This window comes from Ammospiza nelsoni, chromosome 4 (genome assembly GCF_027579445.1).
Source record: "Ammospiza nelsoni isolate bAmmNel1 chromosome 4, bAmmNel1.pri, whole genome shotgun sequence".
In the NCBI taxonomy this organism is placed as follows: Eukaryota; Metazoa; Chordata; class Aves; order Passeriformes; family Passerellidae; genus Ammospiza; species Ammospiza nelsoni.
In genome coordinates this window covers 57680553-57692776 of record NC_080636.1, presented here as the reverse complement: position 1 = coordinate 57692776, position 12224 = coordinate 57680553, and the positions used below count along the sequence as shown (strand labels likewise).

The 12224-nt window shown below is 40.0% G+C and overlaps 1 long non-coding RNA gene across 1 annotated transcript in view; it reads right to left on the bottom strand.

The window, feature by feature from the left end:
- The window catches only part of LOC132072770 (uncharacterized), a 52435-nt gene that overhangs the window by 7713 nt on the left and 32498 nt on the right, over positions 1 to 12224 (bottom strand). Inside the window, exon 2 of the long non-coding RNA XR_009418385.1 lies at positions 8011 to 8058. This is a non-coding gene — a long non-coding RNA (uncharacterized LOC132072770). The remainder of the gene's footprint in view (positions 1 to 8010; positions 8059 to 12224) is intronic.

Below are 12224 nucleotides of genomic sequence, written 5' to 3'. Positions count from 1 at the left end.
TGTAATTATTCTTGTAGTCTACAAAGAGCTCAGGTGTCAGTATCTGGTAGAAAACTTACAGAGCAGGTAGCTGTGATTTTTCTCTCTTGACATGTTCCTTTTTGCTGAGGATTTTTTTGTTAATTGGAAATTTCTCTGGTGCGGGAAAAATGTTTTAATCAGGCATCAATCTTCAACTTAAAGATATAAAGTAGAAAAAAAATGGATTGTGAAACTAAAGTACTTTGACATGATAAATTTCCAAATAGGACCATTCAGGGAGAATTTATGAGCAAAGATTTATATATTAAGCTACCTTTTTTAAAAATTAAATAATATGTCTTCTGAACATCTTGCTTTTCCTTCTCACCTAGCAAAATAATCTATGGCATATTGTCTGCACATTGTCTCTTATCTTGCTATGTGGGTAAGGAGAGCTATGATTTTAAAGACAGTTTCTCGGTGAATTTCCAAAAAAAAAAATGGAAAAAAGATATCAGCTACCCTCATAATCAGGTCTGTAAAAGACAGGTACATAGATTGCACCGTATTGCATGAGACAATCTTGCTTTGGGCAAGAAATCATGCTTGACATTCACAGCTTTTCTTCTATACCCAGTTTTATAAAATCACTTTGCAAATGGAGTTTTCCAGAGTAATTTATGGCAAGAGGCTCACAGTCAATTCTGTATGCTTTGGAAAACTCCTCCAGCACCACCCATATCTTCATCCATCATAAAGTGGCTTTCAGAATCTCCTGCTCTCCTTACTTGTTCTGCTGCAGAGATGCTAACAAATGGCTAACAAATTTAGGTTTTCCTGTGGCTGCCAAGATACAACTTAACTTTTCCCCACAGTAGTTGGATTCAGGGAAATCCTTTCACCAACATGTATAAAGACAGGTAGCCATACAGAGGAAGAGGAAAAACCATGTGATTTTGTTTTCCACCTTAAATACAGCCCAAATATTTGTTTGACACATGGAAGGACTAGAATATTAAATATGCTCCAACAACATTTTGGATTCTGGGATGAAAGAATCTGATTACCATAAAAACAAACGGGCTGTGGAGCTCCTCAGGCTGTGATCCTGATAAGAGAGCTGCTGCTCTAAGGAAGCCAGACTACTCTCATAAACTAGATTTTATCAATTCAATTTTTTTTTAGAAACTAATTTGATTTTTCTTTTTCATAAAAGATGAGATCATGGAAGTGACCTGAAGTTCAACAACAATGATAAAAGTGTAGTCATCTGTTGACAGAAGCTCAACATGGCTGAGAGAAATGTAGCAGTGCCAAGTACCAGGGCTGCTATCCCCTTGTCATGCTGTTCTAGTGCCATTACACATTTCCTACAGCAGATGACAGAAGCTGGAATTAATCCAAAGAAGCACCAGCCAGGCCAGTGGACATGACCTTCAGATCCCTGGTTAAACTAAAATAAGGGAGAACAAAGGTGATGAAACCATATTCCTAGGCAGGTCCTTCCAAGTGCTCCTGCCCCTCTGTCCCTACCTTTTATCCCTTTGGGCCTCTCCTTCAGCATCAAGCTCAACAAGCAGCCTAAGCATGGCTGGAATGCGTGAGCACCACTGAGATACAAGGAATAACACAAGCACAGAAAGCTACAAGGAGCAGCTGAGGGCTGGCAGAAGGAAATGCACCTGAGGTGAAGAGCACATTGCACATCAGAGTGGCACAAGCCAACCAGAGCATTTGGATTCTGGGATGAGAGTCCCAGAATGGCACATGCAGCTCAGGACTAACACAGGGAAGGCACAGTGATCTTCAGAAGGAAATTGTCAATCTAGAAGACACCACAACATTCTGTTTGTATAGCAAATCCATGAATTTAAACAGTAAATCTGGAGATGAAATACCAAAGCACACTTCTTTATCTTTGGAGCTCATTTCTGCAGTCTGCCTTTGAAGTTCTAGAGCCAGACTTCAAAGATAAACGAATGCAAAAATCCTATTCCTACTTGGGCAATTTTTTAAATTTTACCTTGTGACAATTAAATGAAATCTAGGTTTTGTGATTCTCTGGAGCCCCCTTTTAGAGGGAGTATTTCCAAAGCATTTAAGTAATTTAAGAACTTGGGTAACTTAAGGTAAATAGCTTTTGGCAGAACTAGGAGGCTTACAAAGCTTAGATTCCATTTGAAAAACCCACCATCTCCACACAGCAATCTGTTTTGATCACTATCAACAATTTTCTATTGTTAAATTGCCTTGTCAAAAGTAGCAAAGTAACTAGCTTTGCAGACAAGGCACTGCACATATCAATCATTTCAAATTGCTGTGCTAATGTTTCTGCTCAATCTGTGTAACTCATCTCAACATAAAAGTCTCTCTGTTTGTAAGGACAGGGTAACCAGTGCCAGGAACTCATAAATGTTTGTGAAGAAAGATACGCAGATACCCAGGGGTTGAAGTTAATCCTGATGAGATTTGACACATTGACACAGCAGAGAGCTGAGAATATTTTTCCTAACATTTGTCTATTTGTTCATAAGAAATACAGCAGCAGCTCTGTTTGCAGATGTACTTAATTTATTTAGATTTCTTCACCTGTGATAGACACTTAGAGAAAGTTCTTATTTGGAATAATGAGCAGATGTAATAAGTCAGCATAGAATACAGCTGTAAATAGTGCTCAATTCTCAGATAACATGTAAATGCAAAAGGAGAGAGTGATCAAGTTCTTAAGAAGCTAAGCAAATGCATTATTCACTTATCTGTTATTTAGTTCACCCTCTATTTTTCCTCACCTCTTCCCAGCAACTGCTGGAGCCAACAGTTAATTTTGACACACATCCCCACCAGAGAGAGGAGCACCTGACTGCTGTCAGATGGAGCTATCTTGTCTGGGGCATTTAAAAGTTCCCCATTAGGAACCAAGGAGGTGTCACCAAAAGCCAGCTAAATTCATCCACTTTGGATGTGCTATGCACGAAGAGAAAACTCCTTTAGCCACAGAAGGAGCTCTGACTGTTGGCTTAGATGATGTAACCAGTACTGGGGGAGATCAGTTTGGCTCTTGGTGACTGAATGTGCTCCCTGGTTTCTGCAGTATCAGCTGGGACCATCTGCTGTCACCATAGCAGAAAACTGATGGGTCAGTTCCTGGGGCAGGGAAGAAAGGACCATGGCTTTTCCTGTATTACAGCTCTTTTCCAGCTGCTCTTCAACATGCCTCAATGTGAGTGTACACAGGGAGAAAATGACCTCTGCAGTGCTTCACTTATCCTGAAAATTGTTAAAACTCCCTACTGCTTTGACTGCATTTAAAATCAGTGTACCACTTGCATTAATAATGGAGTTTCTTGTGTGCTTTCACAGTAGAAGTATCACCTCACATCAAGAACAACACTTTTATTCAGTCTTGCTACAGCGCCATTACCAATTTTCCAATGCATCAGAATATCATCATCAAACCTAATGACTTAATTATACTTGCAACCTAACACTAAAGCATGCCACATTTCAGAAAACTCAGCTCTTCCACAGCAGTTTTTCCCTGTGCCACAGGCCTAGGGGTGCATCTCTGCAAGGCAGTAAAGGTGCATGCTTCTAATCACTCCATGCACCCTTCTCCTCCCACCCACTAATCAAACTAAGAGAAGAGAACCTTTGCAGACCATCTCCTGGAAAATAAAGACACACTTCAATAAGTCTGCCTGTGATGAATGACGCCTTGGGGGATTCCCACATCCTATTAAAACTTCTGTGGTTTATAAGGAAAATATGTATAAAGGGCAAACACATATATGATACAAAATTATAGAAGCTATTCAGGCAGGTTTCCATATATCTGAGTTACTACTACACTTTACTGTTTTTTGGTATTACTGCCCATTTCAAGTTGCAAGTACTTGCATTGTAATAATTTGCCTGTAACATATGCTATGGGACAAATCATCACATTTGACCAAGATCAGCTGTGCTGTGTTTCAGAGAACAAGATGGAATTACAAAGAAAGGCATCAAGGACTCCAAACTTGTCAGGTTGATTTTTCGATGAGCACAGGCAGCTGACCATGTCAAAGATGCAGGCCTTGTACACCAGGCAAAACAGATGGAACTGAGACGCAAAAATATCCTTATCAAACCCTAATTGGAAATTTTTCTGGATCAAGTCAGCTCTCCCAGAAATTTGAATGTGACAGCAGAATCAAAGCCTGATTTTAGTCCCTTCTTTGGTTGTTTTCAGGCAGATAATTCCTAACAGTAGATCATTAACACTGTACACAGAGGCATATGCTGACACTCTGGAGACAGCAGAAGGGCTGGAAAAGCTGGTTTCAAGGAAAAAGGAGGTAATTGCATCAGCTTCAGCTGGACCAAGATTTCCATCCAATATTGAAGGGGCTGCACTCAGAATTCAAGCCTTTTTACAAACACCTACTACTCAGGTTTGGGTACTTCAGAAACACTCCACTCAGAATATCTAAAATTAGTAGGACTAAATACAGAATGACTATAAAGCTACTATATAGTGCAGTAATATAAAGCAGGCATGCTTAAGCAACAGTTTAGGAAGATTGGCTTGCTGCCCACTGTTTTTACAGTGAAAAACACATAACTTGCTTCACCCATAAAGTGAGCCAACAAAACTCCAAATTTTGATCTACTCAAACAAAACCATCATGCAGAGAGCTGCAAGAAACATCTTCTCATTGACCCACACACAATGAAATTCACTCTATTTTAATCCAAAGAAGAATTCAATTCTATAAAAACACCACATTCCAAGTAGTGCAGTCTCCCGTGTTCCCTGTGCAAGTCCTACTGATAAGCCTAGAGCCTCAAATGTTTCAACTTTTCTTTCTGACCTAATAACATTTACCCAAAGCTTAGAGATTTTTTTTTAATAGGACAGTCAGCTGAGAAAGTAAAACAGCATAATCTTAATTTTCAAGAGGAATGAAAAATATTTTTAAGATAGAAAATTATTTTTCTCCATAGTTTATGTACCTAGAGACCCGTGCCTTGCCAGTGGATCCTCCCTGCCACTGGCACCAAGAGAAAGTAAGGATGCTTGGGTGTCCCACAATACAAAAATCACTACAAAAGGCCTTCAAAACGTATGGAGGGAGAACAACTGGAAATACTGAAGCAATTAAACATTAAGTACCTGCTGTTAAAATGAGAAAGACATTGGCAGCAGGACTTTTGGGCTCAGTTGTCAGTCAGGAATCCACAAGTTCATTAGGAGTAAACTTGAAAGCAAAACTAATCTTTTCACCCTCTCTGCTGATATAAATGCTCCCTTTCCCATTTGATTATGTACAGTTACAAGTGGTTTTCTTCCCTAATTATCCCTACAAAACACTTTTGCAGGATACTTTCTTTGGCATTGTTTGATATTTTAATAGCACTTTTCAGTTTTTCTTCTTCTGTTTAGTCTATACTATTAGATTAGATGAGCATCTTTATGAAGTGTTCTCCAAAGTTCTTTTTTCATCCCTGGCTTTTCTCAGCACTTTTAAGTACAATCTAATACAAAGTAAAGGGTAAGGCAGCTATTGATTATAGCACCGTAACCACCAATGCCACCTCCATAAAGAAGAGATGCTAACAAGATGACCAAAGGTCAAAATTGACATGAGGGGCTCTGATGGGCCAAAGCGTGCCCACACATGCAAGGGCTAGAGAGCACACACTGCTCACCTGCAGATTTACCAGTTATGCTGCTGTGGAAATTAACAGAAAATCCCAGGCAGCAGCCTAAGAAAGGAGAAAGAGATAAAACTGAGGCAGAATGAATAAACTAAAAATATCTGTTGTGCTGGTGCTAGGTACCTGCACCATTTTGTTCTTTCCTCCTTGGATCCTGTTTCAGGAAGCTGAATGTGCACTGGCATTATCCACCTGAAAATATTCCTCCCTAAAACCTGAAGTACTATGGATATCTTGGGAGAAGCAGGGAGAAAGAAGTCCAGAAAGAACACGCTGCTTTTTTTTACTCCTCAGAGCACATAAGGGGTTATGCAACCCCTGATGCACCAAAAGCACTACTCCTTTCACATCAGCTGTAAAAACTGCTGACCACTCAGCACTATAATCCAGGCCACGAGACACACTGAATTGACAAAAACCTGCTGGAAAATGGTACTTTACGGCTTTTTATTTACTGGGCTAAATCCAAATGCATGCAAACCTTTGTAGCGACACACTTTAAACCCAGCAGCTTTATATCAGCCAACTGCTCCTTTTTATGAGACCAACAGTATTTCCAACTAATAAACGAGGAGTCCTGGTACCAGACGAGGTTAGTGCTTGCACAGCAGGCAGCTCAGGGTACAGAGGCTGTTTCTGTGTGAGGGCACTGCTGACCTCCTCTCTGGTGGAATTAACTCCACAGCAAAGCCAGCGTGTGAACCCACCAAGAGGTGGCACTGGAAGGACATTTTATGGAAGGAGCCAGGAAAGCTTCTGCTCCACGGAAGGATGCTGAGAATCAGCCGGCACACAGAAAAAACCTCAGGAACAGCCCGCGGTTCATCTCTTTCAACAGGCAGCCTTTCTACCTCGTTCTACAACTTCATCACACTAAGCCTACTCGCACAGAACACCACACACCCCCTCCCAAAAAAATATCATCAGGATTGTTTTCCTGTTTTTATACACTGCTGAGAATGAATTGAAAAGAATAAAGCCACTAGCAAAACGTTCACGCACAACTCAAAGCTGCTACCAACTTTATGACTCTCTGCAAATCTGTGACAATCCCAAAAACCACCAGGAAGAGCAGACATGTTTTTAGAGAGCTTAAATCTACCACACATGGGGATCTACAGCTGCCATGGAGTAATGCTAGCAATCTACAAATAACAAAAGAAAAGAAAGAATAAAAAATTGCAAATCATGGTATTAGAAGAGTATCTGTAATACTACATATGGTACAGCACTCATGCTTGTAGAGTGTATTTTCACACAAAACTATGCACAAATCTATAAATACATTATGTAAATTCAATTTTAGACACTTTCCCAGTGAAACACTTTAATACTACCCATGATAATATGGGTAGTAGTCCTGAAATAATATATTGGATATTTGTATTCTGGGGAAAGTTTCAGAGTCAAGTTTTTCTTACCAGCAGGTATACAGCAGCTCTCATTTTACTCTCCCTCTCTATCCTTCCTCAGATTCTCCACCAAAGGAAAACAGCAATTTCTGGTTAGCCTGGTTTTGTTTGTTTTCACCCATTCCAACAAACCAATTTATCACAACATATTTAAGGTTGAGTGGATTTATGCACAGTTCAATTCATTATTAAGTAAAAACCTGCTGCAGTTAATGTACTCATAAGTAAACCTAGGTGTGTACATTTACATGACTGGAGTCTAAAATTACGTTACTCGAGGCAAAATTTTGGCTAGGTACAATCTAATTGCTTGTAATATCTTCTGCATATTAAGCATTTGAATTATTTTGGGTAGTTTATTTCTGAATAAAGGTTTTGTGTGCTGACTTGTGTGCAGTGGCCCAATCAATCCTCAGACATATTATAAGATGGAAGTAAAAAGGACTTATTTTAACTGACACTTCACATAAGCTTGGTCATTCTGTTTCATTGCCATAGCTGTAACAGCATTTACAGAGGTTTACAGAATATTGTACAGCTCTGGAGTCTTTGGTGCCTGCAGAGGTTCAGAATTCATCACGGCCAAGAATTACTAGATATTTTATTTGTAAATACTAGCATGTCATAATTGCAATGGCACAGTTTTGAGCTGACATAAGTCCATTATAATCTACATCTAAGTTGCTAAAGGGCATCTAATTCTGGTTTACTGTCATTGGGCACAAACAGCCCTGTTGCTGAATTAATTAGCTGGGGAAATTGAGGTTTATTTGTTTGTTTTTTCTTCCAACAGACATCATAGTTTAAAGAAAAATTAAGACCCAGTGCAAAAAGATTAAAAGCCTCATAATATCTGTATGTCAAGCAGCTGAAAACTCACATTTCTTTTGCCTTTATGAAGGCAAAAAAATATATCTGCGAAAAAAGTTGAACTCACCAATTTGTTCCAACAAAATGTTATCAGAGTCTGTCACATTTCAATTACCTGTGTAATCAAATCATAAATGAAAATCACACAGCATTCAAAATACCTCTAATGTTCCAAGTCAAAATATATTCTTTATAGAGAGAGGCAACTCACATCGTTATGCTTCAAATTGATTACCACAAACAGTACCTATAATTAGATATAACTAATGCAATTTAAGGAAGAGAAAACTAATATTTAAAGCTAAACACTGAAAGTAATCTTGTTGCCTTCCAGTCAGTTACTATGCAGAAAATGCACTGTCTCACTAATTTATTATTATTAGAAACATCAGACTCTTAATCTATTCTAAGGACTTAGCAACATATTTAAGGTAGTATTTCCCAGCTGTATTTCAAAGCAACAAGCTTGTTTGATTTTTGCTGAAATAAGAAGCACAGAACTCCTCCACTATTACTATAAATAGATGAACCAGAAGAGGTGGAGCAGGAGTCAGCTGAAGACCACTGCAGCATAACTAATCAACAGGATCTCATTTTAGCTGTCCACATAGAAACAAGTAAAAAAAGAGAAGGATGAATTAAAAAAAAAAAAAGTATAACTTTTGAGAAGTGACAGGTGTTATAGAAACAAAGCAACATTTGGCATAATTTCAGCTAATGCATCATAGGATCCCCAACTAATGTTTGCATCAGGCAAATGACAGGACTCACAAATGTGCAGGCAGCATTCCATAACAATGCCCCCCTCCAAGTCTTTGGGATTCTTCTCTAGCATTCTCAGATGGTTATTTTACACAGTTAGGCCTTTACCCACCCACAGTTTTCCTTCTTACAGCAGGCACTGTAGGTCCCACTACATTCTTGCTGACCTCATCCTATGTTTTTATCCACCCAATAGGCTTCTATAGATAACAGCACCACATGTTTACTGTGGAGACTCATACCATAGCCTCCTTCCCTCCAAATAACTCCAGGGTAAGCACAGGCTTTATCCCCTGAGCTGAAATATCAAAAAGAGATATTTCCCAGTAACTACTCAAGTAGGAGGATGGGCAGAAGTTCCCCACCACTAGGACAACACTAACAGCATCTGCTAAGTGTGGAGGTTTCCCGCTGCTCTTAGCCACCTCCCAAACCCTGCAGAATTCTCTCTTTGCCCTCTCTCAGCCACGCTAGGAATAATAGCAAAACAAGGAATCGCTCTGTTCTCCTCTGAGCAGCAGCTGCTGTTGCTACTCCCTGCTGCCTCCCAAGGGCTTTTCTATCTGGTAACAAAACACAACACATAACCCAAGGCAACGAGGCAAATAGAGCTACCTCAAACTGCAGCTCTCTGAAGCAGGAGTACATGAAATTTCAGCATAACCTCAAGAAGCGAGGGTGCTTGCCCCAGCACACAATTTAGCTTCAATCACACAGAAGAGCCTCACTGATGCTTTGTACACATTTGCAACGTGGTATTTTTCTCATTTATTGCTAGATGATGGTAACAATATGTCCCCTCCCACACTCTAGGAGTCATCATCCCTGTCGAGTTGCCCAGCGACAGAGAAAAGTCACATAAATATCATGTACCACTAGTTACCATGACAAAAGGAGCCTGAGAAGGAGGCAGAAGGAGGTTGGTCCTATACTTCAGACCTATCCTGGGAAACCTTGAAAAGAGCCAGAACTTAGACTAGATTCAGAAGAATGAAAAAACAGCCTACTATGTTATCAACGCACACAAGAGGGCCTGTTCATGCTGGCACCATAAGACGTCTGTTCTCCAGAGCTAAGCTCCAGCTCAGGGACATGGAAGCCTCCCCTGCAATCTCCCAGACCTACTTGCTGTGTGTTACACTCATTGCTGGCTGGTGGGCCTGAGCTACTGTGGTTTCCAAGGTGATTTGTGGGCTGAAGGCCTTGCACGTACAAGCAGGAATACCAGTCATTTAAGCTTGCCTTATTTGTCTCAATTTCCAAGTCCGGAAACACAAGCCCACAATGCAACTGCACCTCATATTGAGCATGAGTCACCCACCTATAAGGAAATGGTCCAAGATCACTTCTACAGAGGCCATTAAACAGCATCTCCCAGGAAGTAACTCACCAGCGTGACTAATTAAAACTTTTGATATCACACATAATGCCTAGTTTTGTCACTGCTTATAATAGCAACAACATTCTGAGTAGTATGTTCATAATCTTTATTTAATGACCAGTATGGCATGTAGAGCCCTATTCCCACACAGTAAGAAGTGGAAGAGGAAATCTTATTACAAAGAGGACTGTCATATGAACAGTAGTGAGCTCTTGTAAAGACACAGAGATCACTTTAAAAACCAGTTCTACATCACCAAGAGAAAAAGCTGTGCTTTTCCATGCAGAGCTTCACATTCTTTAAAATTTAACAGGAAAGAATACTACTGTGTGGATGCTAATCTCTTCCTTTGCACAAAGTACCCAAAAGAAGACTGTTTTAAAGAAGCAATCTGGATTTGGCAGCAGGACAAACCATTCATTTAGAAATCCTTCCTATTGCACCCACATAGTCTGATCCAGCATCCAGGCTAAGGTATTTTCTGGAGGTGCTTAGTGTTTCCTTTTTTACTCTGCAAGACTAAACACCTGACAATCCAAAAAGGAAAAGAGCTGCAGTGGCAGCAGCAATTCTGCAATTTTTACTGTAATGCGAGCTTCAGCAATTTTACTCAACTGACCCACAATTTCACATAGTGCCATCAGCAGCTCTGAGTAAACACCACTGCCTGCTGCCAGGCCCAAATCTAAAGCCTGCCAAGCCCCAGAGTCACAAAAGCATTTAGGGTGGAAAAGACTTCTAAGATCATCTAGTTTAACCTTTGACCAATCACCACCTTGTCACCAGACCATTGCACTGAGTGCTACATCCACCCATTTTTTGAACAACTCCACATCCCTGGGCAGCCTGTTCCAATGTTAGCAGTCTTCCCATGAAGGAATTCTTCCTGAATTCAAGCGTCAGCCTGCGTCATACAGAGTTAAGAGCAGAGAAGTTGACATACAAGAGCATGTACATTTGTGTTTGCATGTGCATGTGTGCACAATGTTTGAGAACCACAGATGTTGAGAGGTACAGATTCACCCTCTGCGCTCTCACTTCAATGTTAGCCTTGGGCAAAGCACATATGAAAGTCACACATGTGAAAATCTGTTAGAAAGCTCAAAAAGATATCTTTAGTCCTCTCCTGTTTAAAGGCATCTAAAGGTTGCACATCTAGTATAAGTTCTTGCTTCTACTAATGTACCAAAAATGTTCAGAAGAGAAGAATACAAGAAGGCCTTGCTGAATGAAACTGGGAGTGGATAAAGACCAAGATACACTATGAAGTCTCTCAATACCTCAGTTCCACACTTTCCCTGTGTCCCTGTGGCAGGAGGTAACACAGATCTAAGCAGGTACTGAGCAAGTCATCTCAGTATCCATCAACAGCTTTTCTGCTAGGCTGGATTCAATCCCATGGACAGCAAGGTAAGAAATATAACAACACATAGGTACAGCCCCAAACTGAAAATCCCATTTGTTTTCTACCAGAGAAAAAAACAAAAACAGCACAAAACCACAAAGCAGCACTATGCACATACGTATCATCTAAGAGATGACCACGGAGATATGAAAAAAATTAGCTATCATGCACTGATATGAGGAATGTAACCAGAACTCTATTCAATAAGAAAATATAATTTTCTCTTATATAAATGGGGTGCGGAGGAACAGCCATGGAAATGTCCTCTGGGAAAAAAAATACATTGGTATGAAAGACAAGAAAGCTACTGAGGATTATTATTGCTCCAATACTTCATTTGATGGTGTTACCACTGATGTTCTTAGGAACTGCAACTTGTCAAACTCTAATACACTTTGTCAATCTTGTGAACAAACCAACCTTAATCTAACTGAAGGTCATCACTCAAAAAAACCAACCCCAAACCAGAGATTGCAATTAGGGACTATAGACAAAGAAGAAAAGCCAGATGTGGAGAAATTAGCATTATGCTTTTACAGCTCCCATGTTGATACTCAACAGATGATGTTGAGTTTTAGTGGACACACCATTGGTTTGTTAATAGCAGCAGTCATAAAAGCCCTAATGAAGCCCCATGAGCACCCTGGCCACAGAAGATCTTGTATTCTTGCATCAGCACCTTGGAAAAAAAAATCACATCTTTCCTCTATGATCTGCCGTTTAATTATTATTT